Source organism: Odocoileus virginianus, chromosome 2 (genome assembly GCF_023699985.2).
Source record: "Odocoileus virginianus isolate 20LAN1187 ecotype Illinois chromosome 2, Ovbor_1.2, whole genome shotgun sequence".
In the NCBI taxonomy this organism is placed as follows: Eukaryota; Metazoa; Chordata; class Mammalia; order Artiodactyla; family Cervidae; genus Odocoileus; species Odocoileus virginianus.
Genome location: NC_069675.1, coordinates 57722471 through 57736342, shown reverse-complemented (window position 1 = coordinate 57736342; position 13872 = coordinate 57722471). Strand labels below are relative to the sequence as shown.

Sequence of the window (13872 nt, the reverse complement as noted above, 5' to 3'; positions counted from 1 at the left end):
CCAGGCAGGCACTACTGGAATGGGACTTTTCTAGTACTAACCAAAAACAAGAAGGGTGGAGATGATAAAGTCCTCTTATGGATTGGGACCCTTTATGACAAAGTTCCCTGAACGCTAGCATGGCTGCTTGCGAGTTCCTGCTTTGGAACCCCAGTCTATTAAACTGACCACCAAGGGGCACCCTAGACAGAATGGGAAAGACCAGACAGAATATTCTCACTGGTCAAAAAACCAAGCTTTCAGAACACAGAACAAGACAAAGAGAAAAATCTCATCTGGTTTTTACTTTAGGGACCCACAGTATGGTTGGTCTAAACAGACACCAGTCCTGGTAAGAACCACGAACTTGGCAGTCTGTGAGATCAACTCCAACAGCAGGTTTATAAGGCCCATGCCTGTGTTCTGCCTAAAAACAAAGAAAAATAGTGACCAATTCTGGGAGGAAAGGGCTTCCCAGGTGGCGCTAGTGGTAAAGAATGCACCTGCCAGTGCGGGAGACATAACAGACTCGGGTCAGGTCCCTGGGTCGGGAAGATCCCCTGGAGGAGGGAGTGTGTGGCAACCCACTCCAGTACTCTTGCCTGGTGAATCCCATGGACAGAGGAGCCTGGTGGACTACAATCCATAGGGTCGCAAAGAGTCGGACACGACTGAAGCAACTTGGCATGCACACACTGGGAGGAAAAGGATCAATTAAACCAAGATACTCATTTATCAAATCTTTACTAGAATTTCTGTAGACAAGGAATAATTCCACAAATATTTTCTTCTGCTAATTTAAATTTTAAAAAGGAGGAAAAGAAAAAAAGAGAAATGGAGGAAAAGGACTCTTACCCCTTTCGCTTCCATCAGATTCCACAGATCCAGGAGGCTGAAGTGGTAAGAATTCTTGATTTCTGCCAGGTTTGTGTCAGAGGTTCTAGGATTTCTTTATTTGCAACAGTCCCAGGAGCAGGCAGTACCCAAGCAGTATCCAACCAATTGGACCAAAATGATCAGGGAGGGGAAAACTTCCCCCTACTCCTCTTGGTTCTTTTGGCTTTTTTGTTTTTCAGTCGCTAAGTTATGTCCAACTCTTTGCAACCCCATGGACTGCAGGATGCCAGGCTTCCCTGTCCTTCACTATCTCCCAGAGTTTGCTCAAACTCATCCAACCATCTCGTCCTCTGTTACTCCTCTTCTCTTGCCCTCAATCTTTCCCAGCATCATCTTTTCCAAGGAGCTGGCTCTTTGCATCAGGTGGCCAAAATATTGGAGTATCAGCTTCAGCATTAGTCCTTCCAAGGAGATCAGTTCTGGGTGTTCATTGGAAGGACTGATGTTGAAGCTGAAACTCCAATACTTTGTTAGGGGAAGCACACTGACTGAAACCTTCCACCATGGCCAGGCACCATAGTTACCATTTGCATAAGTTGTTTTACCGAGTCCTGGTAAGGAACACGGAACTAATAAGCCTCCACCAACCGGAAGAGTTCGGGAAAGGTCAAAAGGAGACAACACAGGTCCGACCACCTCCCAGAATTCTTCTCTCTGGCATCCGTCTTGGCTGAACAAGGCGTGCACCACCACGAAGGACTCTGAGTCAGAATGATTGGCTAAGGGCAACCCAGAAACCAATCCCATCACCATAAAACCTGAGACTGCGAGCCAGGCGGCATAGCAGTTCTCCTGGGTTCCCTTACCTCCTGCTCTCCACCCGGGTGCCCTTTCCCAATAAAATCTCTTGCTTTGTCACCTCATGTGTCTCCTCAGACAATTCATTTCCAAGTGTTAGACAAGAGCCCAGTTTCGGGCCCTGAAAGGGATCCCCCTTCCTGCAACACTTTGGCCACCTGATGTGAAGAGCTGACTTATTTGAAAAGACACTGATGCTGGGAAAGATTGAGGGCAGAAGGAGAAGGGGACGACAGAGGATGAGATGGTTGGATGGCATCACCAACTCAATGGACATGAGTTTGGGTAAACTCCGGTAGTTGGTGATGGACAGGGAGGCCTGGCGTGCTGCGGTTCATGGGGTCCCAGAGTCGGACACGACTGAGTGACTGAACTGATGAATACTTGGCTGGTCTAATAATTACATTGACCCAAGGCAACTTAACAGAAGGGAAAAGAAATTAACTTTGTACATGCAGATGTCTCATAGCTATAGGACCCAATAAGTAGTCAAAGCAGACTGTTTATATACCTTTCATACAAAAAAAAAACAATAAATCTGTAAGGAACTGACAAGACAAACAAGCTGAGGTTTATGTACTAAGTGGTGAAGAAACGAAGCAGAGTGTATTTACAAGCCTTCTGGCCCTGAACTCCCTGTCTTTGATGATAAGGGTGTCTCTCTACCTCCTGGTGCAGGGAGGATACCTTTCACGTGGAGGATGTATTTCCTGGCTTTCCAGATGATGGAGGAAGGTCATAGTGTCCTCCTTGCACAGGCTGTTTCTCAAATAACTTTAATTCTATTTAATCAATATGCCAAAGTGGTAGCATATCCTGAGCCCCATCACCTACACAGAGTCCAAGTGTTTGAAATGTTGGTAAACCCCTCCCAACTGCTGCCCTATGTAGAAAACCCAAGGAAGAAGAATCATCAAAGAGAGAAAGAGGAAGAGGCAGTGTTTAAACTTGGAAACCAGTATCCACATCTTCTGTACCCAGATTTTCTTTCATTTACCCAGGCCTGCTCAGCATTTCCTGGTTCTGTGATGTCTGGTTTCTTTTATTAGTTCAGTGAGTCGACATTTCCTGAGGGCCTGCTCCGCCCAAAGCACCTTGTACTCAGGGTCAGCTCACCTCCTCTGGGATTGTCTTTCACAGTATCATTTCTCAGCTTCCCACACTAAGTAACTTCCACTCCAGCCCAAGGCAGGGACTATGACCTCCTGCTCTGCTCAGAGGCCACAGTGAAGGCCTGAGGCATGTGCTAGGGCCCCATGCCCTGGGGACAGATGCACCTGCAACTTCCAAAGGCCTTGCTAGCTCTGCTTAGCAACCTGGTCTAGGAGAAGGGGAGGAGGACAGGTATGCCAATTACAGGCTGACAAAGAGGATATAAAGTATGAGATTTCTCAAAAAAAAAAAAAAGTATGAGATTTCTGTGAGCACTGGGAATCCAACATACGCAAAAAAGAGTTCACATTGTCTAGTTTAACCTAAACCCATATCGTAAGAGTTGAGGGTGTTGTATACAGTGAGACTAATGTTAAGGAACTGTTGCAGGAAAAAGAATGGGGCGTGGGAGGATGGTCACATCTTCGGTCACATCTGAGTCCCTGGGATGGCAGCCAAGTGTGGGTTCTTGGCTTCTCACAGGAAAGAATTCAAGAGCAAGCCATAGTCCAGTGAAAGAAGGTTTACTCAGGAAGGAAGCACACCCATAAACATAGTGTGGGCCATCTCAGGAGGCAAGAGAGGCATTAGGGTCCAGGGTTTTCAATTTTTATAGGGGTGGGTAATTTCATAGGACAATGAGTAGGAAGAGTATTTCAGCTATTTGGGGAAAGGGGTGGGGGTTTTTAAGAATCGAGCCACCACCCACTTTTTGACCTTTTGTGGTCATCCTTGGGAAATCACGGCACCTAGGATGGGTCATTTAGTGTTTTGATCTGTTATTGTTGTTGTTTAGTCACTAAGCCGTGTCCGACTCTTTGAGACCCCTCCGTGGACCATAGCCCGCCAGGCTCCTCTGTCCATGGGATTTCCCAAGCAAGAAACTGGAGTAGGTTGCTATTTCCTTCTTCAGGGGATCTTCCCAACTCAGGGACTGAAACTACATCTCTTGCATTGGCAGGCAGATTCTTTATCATTCAGTCATCTGGGAAGCCCTTTGATGTATTACAGTAAGCATATACTGAGGCTCGAGGTCAAGTAGAAGTCAACTAGTCTGCCATCTTGAACCTAGCTGGTTCTAATGAGTTTATATCCCATCCTCAGGCTATGTCATTCTTTTAAAGGTTGTACCTGCTCACTTCCTGTCTCAGAATGATTAACCAAAACTGCCCACCCTGGCTAGGCATGGGAAAAAAACAGCTTGCATGAGTTGTCTCATAACAGGAGGTCCCAAGAAGGAACACAGTGCTGCCACCAAAAATAACCAGGAGAATTCAGGAGGAGCCAAAAGGAGGGAGGAGACACCAGCCCATAATATGTCCTGCCAACCTCCCAGAAACCCTCATGCTAAAAGTCCATTTTGGCTGAGAGATGCACAAGACACCAGGAAGGACCCTGAGTCAGACCAAATATGGGCACAAGCAAGATGATAGGCCAGAGACAACCTGGAAACTAACTTCATTACCGTAAAACCTGAGGCTGAAAGCCACGTGGCAAAGCACTTCTCCTGGGTTCCCTTATCCTGCTGCTTTCCACCAGGTGCCCCTTGCCAATAGCGTTTTTTTTTGTCAGCAAGAGTGTCTCCTCAGACAATTCATTTCCGAGTGTTAGACAATAGCCCACTCTCAAGCCCTGGAAGGGGTCCCCCTTCTGGTAACACTAGGAGTCTGGTTTGAATGTAAAGAACATTAGATTTAGATTCAGAGATTTGCAACCACAATCTTCCCTTTCTGGTCACAAGACTGAGCAAAGCTTCTTTAACAGTTTAGACCTTGGTTCCCCCATTTGTAAAAAGGAAGTTATTATTTCCATTTTAGGGTTGTGTGAGGATTAAGTGGGATAAACTATGCTTTAAAACCTGCTTTACAAACATTAAAGGATTACACAAATACTTATCTTATGCTTGGGAGAGAAGAGAAGGGGCTATTCTGTTTAGTGCAGTGCTTTTCGAAGAGCAGGTTGTGAGTCATCAGCAGGTTATGAAAAAAATTTAGTGGGTCCTGATCACCATTTGAAAATTTTAGGAGAACAGAAAGCATCAACAGGTATTAAGTAAGTATTAAGTATAGGTATTGTTTCTTTTTTGATTTATGTTGCAGGATGGTGTGTATTAATTAGTATAAGCTGTGATGTAAAATCTGTATCTTTTACAAAACAACACATATGCTAGCACTTTATTTCTGTTGTAAACAATGGAACTGGAAATAAAAGGAGCTGTTTGTGCTTTGTTATATTTTTTTAACTGCAGCATTTCCACATTCCAAGAGTAGGAGAAGAATTCTTTTTGGCAAAGAATCTTATCTTTTGTTTGGGAAACACTTTAATGGGCCCTTTGGTTATGCAAAGGTAAGCCCCTGGGGCCAGGTTGAAGTGAACCGTGGCTAAAAATGCTCCCCATAATAAAGTCAACATTCAAGGGCTTCTTTTTCCTTTGATGGTCCTGGAAGCAGCAGTTTGGGCCTGGAGTCTCAGAGAAGACAGGGTTTGAGCAGGGCCAGAGAGAAACCCTGAATAAAGGCCTCAACACAGTATGACCAGAGGATTTGGGGGCTCTCTGTGCTGAGTACAAGGTGGAATTCTCCTGGCTTGTGTTGTTAAAACCCTTACAAGGGAGATTAAGCATCCTAAAACCTGGTTCTCTCCAGATAGCCCTGCCTGAGAAATAATGGGCATGTCCCTGTTGAAAGCAAAGCAGCTCAGAGGGAATGAGTTGTGTATAGAACCTGTGATGGGATGGGGGAGCAGAATAGAGTGAAAGAAGACAGACCGTGAGTGTGGATGCACATCCGAGAATCCTTAGCAATACTTAGAGGGGACTGACTTCCTCTGATCTCAGAGCATGAGCTATTTTCTTTGACTATTTAAGTAAAAGGTAATTCTGGAAGACTAGAAAATGTGGGACACCAGCCACTGGGTTGATGAGGCTTGTCAACTACAAATTGGCACTTGCCAAGAGTTGCCAGTGACCGAACAACAGCAAGGGCATTTGCCATCTGCCTCTGGTGGCTCAGACGGTAAAAAAATCTGCCTGCAATGCGGGAGACATGGGTTCGATCCCCAAGTTGGGAAGATCCCCTGGAGGAGGGCATGGCAACCCAGTCCAGTATTCTTGCCTGGAGAATTTCCATGGACAGAAGAGCCTGGTGGGCGGCAGTCCATGGGGTCACAGAGTTGGACACAACTAAGCGACTAAGCACAGCACAGCAGAGCTCTGTGGAGACTGAACTTTGTGTTGCTGCAGCTGCCAACCTTTAACAGCCCCTGAGAGGAATTCAGGGTGGAGAGTGAGGCATTCTGTGCTACAGGGAAACTGGTGGAACAGGTCTTTAGATAGATATTTTCTGGAACTGATTTCATGATCCCAATCCTTGCATCTCTTCATCCCTAGAAAAGCACTAAATCCCTTCATGGTGACATCAACTCCTCATGACGAGCTCTTGACTGCATTGAACTCCTCCTTCACCAAAATCTTATTTATTTACCTTTCCCTACTACTTCTTTGGGGCAGCCTCTCAGGGCTATCTGAGGGGCTGAGATAGCACCTGGGAGATCCAGGCTGTAGTACTCATTTTGCCTGAAATAAAACTTTACTCACAACTCTTGCATTGTGCATCTTTTTAGTCGACAGCATCCTACCACCAGAACCTGTGAATATGTTAGCATATGCAACAAGAGGAAATTAAGGTTGTGGGAGAAATTAAGGTTGCTAATCAGCTGACCTCAAAGTGGGGGAGAGAATACTGGATCCCTACAGGTGGATGAGAGAGGCAGAACAGTGAGTCTTAAAGGGATATGACTTGAAAAAAACTTAACCAGCCACTGCCAACTTTGAAGATGACCATGAGTCAAGGAATTCAGGCAGCTTCAAGAAGCTACAAAAGGCAAGAAAACCTTTTCTGGAGTTCCCAGAAAAGAACACACCCCTGCTGGCATCTTGGTTTTAGTCCAAAGAGGTGCTGATCTCCAGAATTGTTAAATAATTTTTTTGGTTTTGTTTTTGACTTCTTTTTTTTTTTTAAAGGATGGTTTTAGGCGGTTTGGTCCCTGGTTGGGAAAACTAAATCCCGAGTGCCACAACTAAGACACTCAGTTCAGTTCAGTTCAGTCGCTCAGTCGTTTCTGACTCTTTGCAACCCCGTGAACTGCAGCATGCCAAGCCTTCCTGTCCATCACCAACTCCCGGAGTTTACTCAAACTCATGTCCATCAAGTCGGTGATGCCATCCAGCCATCTCATCCTCTGTCATCCCCTTCTCCTCCTGCCCCGACTCCCTCCTAGCATCAGGGTCTTTTCCAATGAGTCAACTCTTCCCACGAGGTGACCAAAGTATTGGAGTTTCAGCTTCAACATCAGTACTTCCAATGAACACCCAGGACTGATCTCCTTTATGATGGACTGGTTGGATCTCTTTGCAGTCCAAGGGACTCTAAAGAGTCTTCTCCAACACCACAGTTCAAAAGCATCAATTCTTCAGTGTCAGCTTTCTTCACAGTCCAACTCTCACATCCATACATGACTACTGGAAAAACCATAGCCTTGACTAGACGGACCTTTGTTGGCAAAGTAATGTCTCTGTTTTTTAATATGCTACCTAGGTTGGTCATAACTTTCCTTCCGAGGAGTAAGCGTCTTTTAATTTCATGGTTGCAATCACTATCTGCAGTGATTTTGGAGCCTAAAAAAATAAAGTCTGACACGGTTTCCACTGTTTCCCCATCTATTTCCCATGAAGTGATGGGACCAGACGCCATGATCTTAGTTTTCTGAATGTTGAGCTTTAAGCCAACTTTTTCACTCTCCTCTTTCACTTTCATCAAGAGACTTTCTAGTTCTTCTTCACTTTCTGCTATAATGGTAGTGTCACCTGCATATCTGAGGTTATTGATATTTCTCCTGGCAATTTTGATTACAGCTTGTGCTTCTTTCAGCCCAGAGTTTCTCATGATGTACTCTGCATATAAGTTAAATAAGCAGGGTGACAATACACAGCCTTGAATTAATCCTTTTCCTATTTGGAACCAGTCTGTTGTTCCATGTCCAATTCTAACTGTTGCTTCCTGGCCTGCATACAGGTTTCTCAAGAGGCAGGTCAGATAGTCTGGTATTCCCATCTCTTTAAGAATTTTCCACAGTTTATTGTGATCCACACAGTCAAAGGCTTTGGCATAGTCAATAAACTTAAGACACTGAGCAGCCAAATAAATAAACATTAAAAAAAAAGAATGGCTTTAGGTTCACAGCAAAACTGTCAGGAAGGTACAAGGTGTTCCCATATACCCCATGCCCTCACACAGGAATACCCTCCCCCATTACCAACATCCCCCAGCAAAGTAGCACATTTGTTACAATGACCCTACACCAACACAGCACCATCACCCCAAGTCCACAGTTCATGTGAGGCTTCACTCCTGGTGGTGTACACGTGCTGGGTTCTGACAGATGTATCACGACCTGATTCGTCATTACCGTCTCATACGAAGTGCTTCACTGTCCTGAAAATCCTCTGTGCTTGCCTATTAACCTCCCTGCCCAATCTCCTGGAAACAGCTTTACGTTTTTACTGTCTCCATAATTTGGCCTTTTCCTTTTCCAGGACATCAAATTGTTGGAATTACACAGGATGTAGCCGTATCTGATTGACTTCATTCACTCAGTAATGTGCATTTAAGGTCCCTTCCCTGCTTTTTATGGCTTTGATAGCTCATTTCTTCTTAGTGCTTAACAATATTCCATTGTCTGGAGGTATCATTTAATTTATCGATTCACCTATCGAGGATCTTAGTTGCTTCCAAGTTTAGGCAAGTATGAATAAAGCTGCTATAAACATCTGTGCACACGTTTTTCTGTAGACATAAGTTTTCAAAACCTTTGGGTGAATACCAAGGAGTACGACTGCTGGATTATGTGGTAAGGGTATATTTAGTTTTATAAGAAACAGCCAAACTGTCTTCCAAAGTGGCTGTACCATTTTGCATTCCTACCCACAATGAATGATTTCCTGTTGCTCTATATCCTCACCTGCATTTGGTGTGTGGTCAGTTTTTCAGATTTTTGTAGTGGTATCTCAGTGTTTAACTTGTTATTTTCATTAATTTGTGTTGGTTTTAAGCCACTAAATTTACGGTAATATGTTATAACAGCAACAGAAAACTAATATAATGACATCTTGCAAGGAGGTGCCAAAGGACCAGGAGATAGGAGGCCTGACCCAGTGCCGCCACCAGCTCACTGTGCTTCCTTGTGGAGGTTACGTTTACCTTACTCATCTGGGCTTGTGACACCTCATGACTAAACCAGGAGCAGTAATTCCTGCCCTAGCTATAGCAGGAAGCAGTGAGTCAATCTGGGATATGATGGCTATAGTAGCAGTAACATGGGAAGCTGTCAGTGAAGAAAGCTGGAAAGGTCAAGGCGTTGGTTCTGTGGCTCCATCAGTATTTGGTGTTTTTGGTGGGTTCAGCCTCTTGGGGAGGCTATGAGCCCATGTCATGTCTTAGCCAATGATGACTCAGTACCTGTGTAGAGAAGCAAGTAGGGACAGGAGCTGGGCCTACTGGAAAGCCCAGGCAAGACATGAGTCAGGCATGGGGTATACATGGATGAGGTTGGGCAGGGCTTCCACCCAGACTTCCTTTCTAGAGTAGGAACCGCTCAAGGGCAAGGCCTTGCCGACATCTGGATTTGGTACAACTTGAATTCCTGACAGACCATGCCTACTCACTGAAAATATGTAGTGCTCAGCAGGACTTGAGCCAACATAGACTCATAGGAAGCATCATTTAATAACAATGGCCAGGTGTTCTCTGCTTGCGGTCCCTAATCCTCCCGAGAAGCCTGCATAGGTATTCACCTTTGACAGAGGTGTGAACAGGTTCTAGAATTGACACAAGGGCACGCAACCATTGAGAGGCAGAACCAGACGTGAATTCAGATCTGCTTGGCCACAGGTATCCAGCATCGTGTGTACTGAGCTGGAAGAGAGCATGATATCAATAAGTCCTGGCCCTCATTTTACAAATGAAGAAGAGAAATGACTTGTCCAAGTTTGCCAGCCTAGTTAGAGGCAGCCAAAGTTAGGATTCAGTTCTGACTACTGGTTCATTACTCTCTTCAGTAACTTTTGGGGGTCATAGACTTCTCTGACAAGCTAGTACAAATTGTACCCTTCCTCTCCCAAAATGAACATCTACACACATTTTGCCTACAATTTGGGGGTGACTTTGTGAATCAGCTCCCTCTATCTAGGAAAAGTGAAAGTGTTAGTTGCTCAGTCAGGTCCAACTCTTCACAACCCTATGGACTGTAGCCCACCAGGCTCCTCTGGGCAAGAATACTGGAGTGGGTTACCATTTCCTTCTCCACAGGATCTTCTCATTCCAGGGATCAAACCTGGGTCTTCTGCATTGCAGGCATATTCTTTATTGTCTGAGCCTATCTATGGACTTAAGTGCCCCTGCATTGTTTCCTCTGCTTAAGTACAGGACTATGGATAGGGTGGGAAATATAGGGTGCCTGTCATTAACCAACCTTGCAAAAGAGAAGATTTATTCTCCCTGTATGTCATATACCAACCCCACCCTTTTTCACCAACCTTTACTTTTTTATAACAGCTTCATATATACTGTAATTGAACAGCACTCTGTGGAGTCTTCCCAGGGCAGGCCTTCTCCCACATTTCCTGAGTTGTTTCACAGATGTGAACACCCACCACCACCACCAAAGATTTCCCTACCAGTCCAATGGTTAAGACTCTGTGCTTCCATTGCAGGGAACACAGGCTAGATCCCTGCTCCGGGAACTAAGATCCCTTATGCACAATGGCAGAAAATGTTAACTACTTGATGACCACTGGCACACAGACCTAGGCCTCCTGGTATCTAAGGACTGATAATGTTAATTCCTATAACACAGCCTTATTACCTCACCATCCACCAATCAGAATTGTGTAAGAGCTGATCACAGATCCCGTGACCCCTTTCCTTCACCTGACCTTTGAAAATGCTTTGTAGAAACCAGAAACTCAGGGGGTTTTGGAGGGCCTGAATCACCAGCTCCAAACAGTCACTGGGCACATTTTAGAACTATACTTCTTCATGTCCTTACGGCCAGCTCCAACAGATGATTTCCTTTGGCTAATGAATTTTGAGCAGAAGGAATACATGTCATGTACAGACCAAATATTTAATTTCTGAGTGAGACCTACTGCGACATTACCACGATACTAGCAATGTTCTGAATAGTGGCTGCTCCTTTGTCCCAGGTCTTAGAGGAGGCAAAAGGCAAGGGGACAGAGGACCTAACACATCGGTAGGAAATAGGCTGTGAGAAACGAACCTCTGCTGTTTCAATGTACAGGAAATTTTTTTCTGTATAACCCAGTCTATCCTGACTGATAAAATGTATAACTGTGCTTTAAAAGCTATAGGACACACATATAAGGGATATTTATTACCCCTAAATGTACCCTCACTGCAGCTCTTCCTGAATCGCCAAAGTCGTCACATTAGGACAATGTGAACTCTGTCTAAATGGATGACTGCTCATCAATGTCCTAAGGATCAAAGAGCTGTTTGCCAAGGTCCCTAGAGTAGAGCTAAAAGGGGGACATTTTAGACCCCTTAGGGGACGGTAGCAGTACTGACCAGTCACTAAAGAAACATCCGTTCATTTGAAGAAAACTTGGGTGATTTCATAGTCCCAGAAGGAGTTTGAGGTATCTGTGCTTCTCATTTTACCTGATCTCTTCTAACTAAACTCAACCAAAATACTCTTGATGCTGTCCGCAGCCTGGCAAAGGTTAAAACAGGTCATTCTAGAGACATTCTATACTAAAGAGCCAAAATAACCAATAAGGTACAGAATGATACAGCAAAATAAGTTTTGGGGTCAGATGGACCCCTTTGGTTCAGATCTCAATTTTGTCGCATGCTGGCAGTAGTATCATCTTGGACACATTGCATCAAAGCCTTGATTTCCAAGTCTATAAAGACACCCTCCACCCCACAGTGAACCTTGCCTCTTCACAGTATCCACACTCTTCTGTGGTTCCTTCCCGCATTGAACAGGGCTTCATATAATGACCAACAGGGTGCAGCAAAAGTAATGCTGGGTCATAAGAAGCCGTGGTCCCTTGGAACACTAGCTCTGGGGAAGGCAGTGGGCATGTGGGTCCAACTACCTGATACTATAATGTTGGGAGGAAGCCCAACAGGGAGAGACTATGTAAAGACAGGGATGCTCGGCAAGCCTCCAACCGCTTCCATCATCACAGTTAGGGCATCAGACATGTGAGTGAAGAAGGCAGCTTAGACATCCAGCCTCATCGACTCCAGGTCGCGACACACGGTTTGAGGGCATTGGTCTGCTGTGGCCCACCTTTGTCTGGCAAAGCAATAAAGCTATTTTTTTCTACTTCACCTAAAACTCTGAGATTCAATTCAGTATTGGTACACAGAGGCTGAATTTTGGCTACAATGGCAACCACATGTGACAGTTCAAGAGTGAACCACCCAGCTGAACCCAGACAGCTAATAAAAGTTTAAGCATATGATTATATTGACTTATTTTAATCCATCAGATGTGGGGACAATTGTTACAGATAATCAGAATGCCATCTGAGAAATGAGAATAATTATCTCAAACTAAAAATGTGTCTAAAATGCCTAACACAATGCTTTTGCACTTAAGAGTAGCTATTTGTATTAAAAATAGCATTTCCGCATAAACACAACCAAATAAAGCAATTTTTATAATTGAAAATCACTGACATCCATTGTGAGGTCATTCTTGTAATAAATACACAAATGGCAGGGGGAGAAGCTAGAAACAGGTACAGTTGGGGAAAGACCGAGGCTTTTGAAGGTCACAGCAGAGCAAAGGAGCTATGGGTCAAGATATACGTGGAGATGGAGAGTGAGACACCTGAGGGAACTCTGAGTCCCAGGCATATATTCCCTGCATATCAATAATATGAGGGGAAAAAAATACAATATTTATTTTACTACATTCTCTGTAGAATATGGCCATTTAAACTTTAAGTTAGTTCTCCGGATGAATGAAAAAAGCATTTATATTCTAAGTGAACCTTCTGCTGCTGTATAACTGGAGAACAGAAATGAGAAATAACCCTACAATGGATTCTAAACAGCTCAAGTTCAGCAAGGTCTGTCAGCCTCCAGAGAGCTGCTCCAGATAATGTTCACGCTTTCAAATGTCAAGGACACTGCTGGCCCAGGAGCTCCACAATTAAAATTCAGATATTTTTTTTTCTGGGCTAAAAGTCACATTTCACTATGCTCTCAGCTTGAGAAATGTCATGAGTAGCAGCTGCTTGTCTCAGGAATTATGCTGAAAGAAAAAGGAATGCTTTGTCCCATCACTCACACTACAATGTAAATGTAGGTGTGGAGACACCATGGGAAAGGATGGGTGGGAAAGGGGGTAGGAAGGGCTGGGGATGAGACTGATCAGTGGGCTTGAGGAGCAGCAGCACTGCCGCCCTGAATATCTCCTGGGTCCTTCCTCCACCCCTCTCCCTCTCTTTGAACTCAAGCTCTGCCCTGTATATTCTTTATTAAAGCTCTTCTCAGGATGGAATTTAACAAGCACCCTTGTGCTGAGTGGATGGGATCACCACAGTTTAAAATAAAGACTTGTTCAAGACCTAGGAGATCTTTGAGCACAGAACAAAGCCTCAAAGCAAAGCACTTCATTTCTCATCTTGATTTAAAGATCAGCGAGCAGACAGGAGAAGTGTTCTCAGAGGGACATTTGGTATGCCTGAAATGGCCCTTCCCATCCCACCCACCAAGAGCTGGTCTCATTCTCACTCGCTCTCTCTATTCACAGGTTGCCTAGTTACATTACTGTAACTGAGTTTGTTAATAAAATCTCCTACTCCTCTAGGATTTTATTTATTTTTGGCCTGCTTGATTCTTAGTATAAAGAAATGTTCTTAAATCTCTCACCATAATTATAAATCCAAACTTAGAGGATAAATTACTAGCCGCTCTATCATTATTCACTTAGATTTAGGTATACAAAGGC

General features: G+C 44.3%; 1 protein-coding gene across 13 annotated transcripts in view; it reads right to left on the bottom strand.

The window, feature by feature from the left end:
* Positions 1 to 13872, bottom strand: part of B3GNT2 (UDP-GlcNAc:betaGal beta-1,3-N-acetylglucosaminyltransferase 2) — a 206345-nt gene that overhangs the window by 90105 nt on the left and 102368 nt on the right. The gene's annotated exons all lie outside the window — the stretch shown is intronic.